The sequence below is a fragment of the Myotis nattereri genome, assembly GCF_964212035.1.
Source record: "Myotis nattereri genome assembly, chromosome: 10".
Taxonomy (NCBI): Eukaryota; Metazoa; Chordata; class Mammalia; order Chiroptera; family Vespertilionidae; genus Myotis; species Myotis nattereri.
The window spans coordinates 15090000-15096865 of NC_138085.1; positions in this window are offsets into that span (position 1 = coordinate 15090000).

The window sequence follows — 6866 nt, forward strand, 5'->3', positions numbered from 1 at the left end:
CACAGTGCTCAAAATGGTTGATAAAAGGGAAAAATGGATTAATTTTTTGTTAAATAAACATCAGCATAATAAGAACTAAAAAAACCTAGTTTTCTTCCATAATTCAGGCACTTTACATGTATTGTTCTAATCCCAAAATGGTCCCCATGTGCCTCTCATTTTAGAAAGCAGAGAACTGAATTCAGAGAACTGAAGACAGGAGGCCAGAATTGGTGGGGCTCCAAATCCAGCCAAGTCAGCTCCCCCAGAGCAAGCTGCCTCCTGTGTCCAGGTTTTCCTTGTCCTCCCTGATGGAAAGTATGAGTTTCTGTTCCTAAGACTCATGCTGGTGTCTTCATGAATTTCAACCAATTTCCTAAAGAACCAGTGGGAAAAGAATTTTTACGGTTAAGGACTAGCAATAGGGATACAGAGGAGACTCTCATTCAGAACAATTGGAGCATAGAAAATGTTTATAGATCTGCTTCCGAATAAATGAATGAATGTCACCCTGGGCTCAATGTTTAGACAGGTGCAGCTACAGAGAGAATCCAGAGACCACTCCGCTGCTCTGTAGACATGGGAGCATCCTACGAATGACACTTGCCTTGACACCTGCCTTGGTGACAAGAATTATGCAGACGGCTTGAGCGGATATACAAAACATTTTATACATCGAAAAAATCTTTAGTTGTGTTTTTTTTTTAAGTGAATTACTGAATCTTCTGAAACTTATTTTGGCTTTTGCAAAAGTTCAAAAAATTTCACATTCTTTTTATAGTTTCTTCTTTTATTCATTTTTCCCCTGATATTGGAAAAAGATAAAAAATAAAGGCATGTTCAAAGAACATAAAATCTGCCATAATTTCACATCCCACAGTTAACAGATAATAGTATGATCTTTTTTCTTTGTTTCTTTTACATATATATATATATATATATATATATCTTATAAAATTGCAAAATTTGGAATTATATATTCAAATGTGTATATACATATATTTATGAAAATATAAGTACACATACTTTTTGCTTCCTCTTGTTCTTAATATTATGCCATAAACCTTCCTGCACATTCTAAGAAAAGACTATTTTAATGGCTTTGTAATATTCCAGCATATGTTTAAATCACAATTCAGAGAACCCAAACTCTATCGCTGGACATTTAAGTTTTTTCCACTTGTTCAGCATTATGAATAATAGGAAGAATCAGCACTTTCTAAAACTTTCTCCATTTTTTAAATGAAAGGAAATTAATTTTAAAATCACTAGAAAATCTGTGAGAATAGAAATGTTTTATTTTGCACTGCTCAGCAGTGTACCCAGCAGCCACATATGGCTATTGAGCTCTTGATAGGTGGTTAGTGCCACTTAGGAGTGTGATTTCTCCTTTTACTTCATTGTAAATTAGCCTCATGTGGGTAATGACTACCTTATTGGTCACAGCAGAACTTGAGAGCGCCGAATCCTAAGCACTAGACCACCAGAGACTGTGGTACACATAATGAACAACATAAACTGATGAACAAAAACAGATCCAGAGACAGAGAAACATCTATCAGACCACCAACCTCAGAGGGAATGTAGGGGAGGGTGGAGGTAAGAGGGAGAGATCAACCAAAGGACTTATTTGCATGCATATAGGCCTAACCAATGGACACAGACAACAGGGAGGTGAGAGCATGAGTGGGAAGGATGGGGAGGGTAATGTGGGGATAAGAACACATTTGTAATAACTTAATCAATAAATAAATCTTAGAAAAACAAACAAACAAACAGAAACCAACAAAGCAGAACTTGACACTTGGGAGCTCAATGCACTGCTTTGAGAATTTGCTTGTATGCAGGAATACCCCCATCTTGTGGTCTTTTAGAATATTGCTTCTGAAATATTGGGAACTTAGGTGTATTAGCAAGTATGAGCAAGTATTTTTTCTTATAACTTCAGAAGGTTCATAAACCATAAGAGTCATCTGGTAGATTATGTAAAGTATCTGGAAGTTTAAAGACTGGGGTGACTAAAAGACAGTGAGTACACAGGGCAAATGAATTGCAGAGGACAGTAAATATTTAGAAAAACACTAAGAATAGAGTCACTCTTTTGATTGGGACACAGGGAGGACTTTAAACAGAGGGACCTTGTTATCTTCCAAGTCCAACAATATTACTATTTGCAGATAAGGCTTCATATGGTTATTCCTAGAATTAGTATAATTGGGAAATGATCACATTTAGGCATCAAGGATATCTTTTTCCAAGAATGGCGAAATGTGAAGAGTTCCTGGAAGTTGGTTCATCCTTGAAATACCCTTGAAACAGATTTCATTGGAGATTTATCCCTAAAGCACACCCCTTTGGGGCATGTTACCAAATATCCAGGATGCTACTTTAATATCCAGGTTTCAGAGCAGACCGTGACTTCCTAGTTCATTAGTTGATGCTCAATCACTGAGCAAGACTAGCTAGGCATATTTTGTTGATTTTAAAGTGTGCAATATGCGACATTTAAAATCATTTGAAATCCAAATACAGTGCTAATAATAACGCACACGGCCTTCATCTACTCTGTGTAGGACAAGGGTCCGCAAACTTCCTGTGTCAAGGGTTTGGTAGTAAATGGTTTGGGCTCTGTAGACAATACCATCTTGGTCATAACTACTCAACTCTGCCATTGTAACATGCAAGTAGCCAATGACAATGTGTAAATGATTGTGCATGACTGCTCCCAGTAAAACGGTAATTATGGACACCAAACAGTAATTATGGACACCAAAATGTTAATTTCATATTTATGTATCAAAAATATTCTTTTCATTGTTTTCTAACATTTAAAAAGTGAATAAAAATGATTCTTATCTCATGTGACATATATAAACAGGAAATAGTCCAGATTTCACCCGCTGACTATAACTTCCTGACACCTAGTACACAGACAATATAATGACATACCCTCCTTTATAACATCTACAAAAAAATTATTTCCTTCTTTAATATAAAATATTTAATAAAATAAGTCAAAAATTAAAAGCTCAGATATTGTACATGATGATGAGCAAACCAGTGACCTAATGGAAAATTCTGGCTCTCGACAGTGACTTGGTCAGAATGCAGAAGTGTCCTGTGTTGAAGTTATTCTGCAGGGACAGACTGTCAGTAAGCAATGCTGGGTGGAGGAACTAACCCAGACTCCTGAGCACAGCAGGATGGCAGCAAGGAGCCCAGGGTGGCCTCTTGGTACTGTCCAGAGGCGCCACCAGGTGGCGCTGCAGCGGCAAACCATCCTGGCAGGCCAGCCTGGCAGATGTGGCCACAGGTGCCCACATGGGTGAGGGGGACAAGCCTGGGGTACCGTGAGTCACAGGAACCGCTGGGCTTCCTGGCTCCTGCTGCTGCCTCGTCCGGGTCCGCCAGGGTCCCGCGGGCGGAGGAGCCGTTGGAGGGCGAGCCCAGCTGGTGTGGAGCCGCCCCCGCTGCCAGACCAAGTGCATCTGCCTGGAGTCCAGGCCACCATCCTGCAGGCGCTCCTCTCCCGCATGTGTGCTGGATCCACTTGCTCATCTGAGGGAGGAGCTGGAGCGGAAACTGGTGAGGGGCAGCAATGGGCCAGACCACCTTCCTCAATGTCACCAAGGTGAGTGCCCTCCTGCGCACCTGCCCAGCGACTCCCGCCTAAAAGCCTAGTCGACCCCCCCTTCCCACCCCCCCCCAACTGGGTGCGGGTTCCAGCCTATCTGGCACCTCCCAGGTGCTGGGACTTGGAGTGTCCCATGTGGTAGTGGCTGTTGTGGGCGGGAAGGGCTCATTCCAAGGGTGAACTTGGGTTTGTCAGGTATTTAAAACGCTTGGAGGATTGGGGTTTCCCTGGGCCTTGCTCTGTGGGGGCAGCCAAGGTGTCACTTTCCCGAAGGGTGGGACTTGGAGAGCCCCAGGGTCCTGGGAGAAAGCAGGAGAGTGGAGAGGCTCCATCAGGTCGCCACCTGGGACCAAGAGCTCCAGTGAGAGACCAAGAGCCCCCTGTGGGCTCCTTCCCTGAGCTGGGCTGGTCCCCTGTCCTTCTGTGGCAAGTTGCATGTGCTCCGTGGACCTGGAGGAGTGGTGGCTGCTGAGCTGAAAGGAGGCAGCTGGGGACAGAGTTCCAGCCAGACCCCAGCAGGGCCCCCTGTCTATTAAGCCAGGCAGTGAGGGGTCCTGCTTCTCCAGGGCTTGTGTCTCAAGCCAGGGGACAAGACGGATCTGTAGTCCCCAGAAAGTTAACTACCTGGTCAAATAGGGTTTGTGTGTGTGTGTGTGTGTGTGTGTGTGTGTGTGGGTGTGTGGTGGGGGGCGGGGGGGCGGTGAGAAGCAGAGGAGCCAGCCTCTCCTTTGGGGGAGCCAGTGAGAGGCGCCTCCAGTCCAGTGGTTGGCACTGGGGACCCAGGCCGTGAAGGAGCTGGGGCAGATTGTGTGGCTGGCTGTTTCTCTGACTGCCTCCCACCCCCCCCCCACCGAGTCCTCAGAACCCCCGCCTTCAGGTGACTCCTGTTTGCTGGCCTGTGGCCTGTGGGTCCCAAGCAGCTGGGCTGAGGCCATGATGGCCCCTGTGTTCACGGACGTGCACCAGAAGGCAGCTGTGTGTGTGTGGAGGGGGGGGGGGCCGTATTTGGTGGCCTGGCTCTGCCCAGAGACAGGCTCTGGGGAGGCAGGGCTGCCTCAGGGCGCACTGGGTGGGCCTCAGGCTCAGCATGTCTCAAGTTGGGCTTCGCATACCGCCCCGCCTTCAGCAGCTTCCCCCGCAGGGGCTGACAGAGCTGGAGGGCATCCTCCCTTTGCTCCTGGCGGGTGTAGCTGGTGTGGAGGCTGAGGGAGGGAGGTTCACAAAGGTAGGTCAGCGGGGTGGATGCCAGAGGTGCCAGGGGGCTGAGAAGTTGTGGGAGGCAGGCAGACCAGTTGGACAGGCCCTGCCAAGACCCAGGGACAGGGGTGTCGGGGGGACCTGGGATGAGAACAGTCAGCTAAGAGGGGTGGGCACATTCCAGATCCATTCCAGACCCAGGTTCAGGGGAGCGATTACCTGTGGGAAGGAGAGAGAGAGGAGGGGTCCAGCCCGCACCCCAGGTTTTGGCTTCTGTGATTGACAGCTGGTGGCCTTGCATAAGCAGGGAGCCCAGAGGAGTCAGGGACAGTGGAGAAGCCTGCAGCCCAGGCAGGGGGTCTAAGGCAGCGACCTCAGGCCTGAAGCTCAGGAGTGGTCAGTGCTGGGGAGCTGGTGGCTCAGCCCTGCAGAGGAGCAGGGAGGGGGCTGCCTCCATGGTGGAACCCGGGAGCGAGCACACAGAGAGCTCCAATGACTGTTTGTGGGAAGGATGTGGGGGGACCCAGGGACCGGCCAGTGTGCGCCCTGAAGAGCTGTCCCAGAGGGGAGAGAATCAGGGGATAGAGTCTGAGAGCTCCCAGGGGTGACCGGTCAGGTTCAGACCCTGCAACAGCCAATGGCGGAGGGGAGGCGGCCTGCAGGGGTCCACATGCTCAGTTTGGCTCCCATCTTTGGGGAGGGCAGCTCGCAGAGGGGGCGGCTCCCCCAGGGGCAGGGCCTTGGAAAGAAGGGGAAAGGAGGCCACAGGAAGCACCTTACAGAAGAGGCTGGTGAGGGAGGAGGGACACGCAGGCGGCAGCTGGACGGGCCGCCACGAGGTCAGGTCAGGGGGGATCTTCACCTGCCGTCCTCCTCCCTCCTCGGCCTCTTCCTAGTTGAGTGGCCTTGGAATACCCAAGGATCATTGTAAGCTGAGCTCCTGCTGTGATAGAAATCCCAAATCAAAATGGGATTCCACTTAGAGGGACTTAAAATACACCAAGGCCTGGGAAGAGCGGCTGCCTGGGAAACAGGAAAACTGGCTTCCCCTTCTCTGGCCTCTTGGCCGAGGGAGGTCTGCATTCCAGGGGCCCAGGACCCGGGGACGGACGCAGGGACCCCGGAGCCCGGGCATCGCTGCCAGTGACGAGCGGTGAGGAAATGCAGGACTCAATTCTACTCCAACTCATTTTATTACAAACCCATCCTTGTGTTCCACAATCAATGGCTAATCAGTACAGGTCACAGCACTCGGAGACAAAACACTTTTGCACACCCAGTTCTTTGTCAGCACATTAAGGCCAAAGGAAAACCTCTTTATAGAGCCCGGGTCCCCAGGCCAAGCCCATCCCAGGAGAGCACCTTAGGAAACCGGAAACCATGTGTCAGGAAACCGGCCATATACACACTAGAGGTGTGACTCCCAAAGAGAACGATTGATGCCAACTGATGTCAATATAGGCTGTCCCCCAAAAAGGTAAAGAGAGGTAGGGCTGCTGATGGAAAATGAGTCCCCATTGTAGGTAAATAGGGGCTGTCCCCCAAAAAGTTAGAGGTTGGGCTGCTGATGGACAATGAGTCCCCACTGGATGTAAATACGGGCTGTCCCCCAAAAAAGTAAAGTGTGTTGGCCTGCTGATGGAAAATGAGTCCCCATTGGTTGTAAATATGGGCTGTCCCCCAAAAAGGTAAAGAGAGGTTCGGCTGCTGATGGACAATGAGTCCCCATTGAATGTAAATACAGGCTGTCCCCCAAAACAGGTACAAAGAGGTCAGACAACTGATGGAAAATTCTCTCTATTGAATGTACATGTAGTATCCCCCCAAAATGTAGACACATTAACAGCTGATAACGCACTTAATTTTCACTTCTTTTCAGTTTGAACAGATTTGAAGAAATCAGTGAAGACGGTAGGATTTGAACGAAGACCATGTCTCCACAGGACTTTTTATGGGGACACAGAAAAGATAAAGTTGAGGGGACCCAACACCCAGCAATCGAGGAATCGAGGGCAGCTATTGAGAGAGATGCATACAGACACCGAACCGAAGGAAC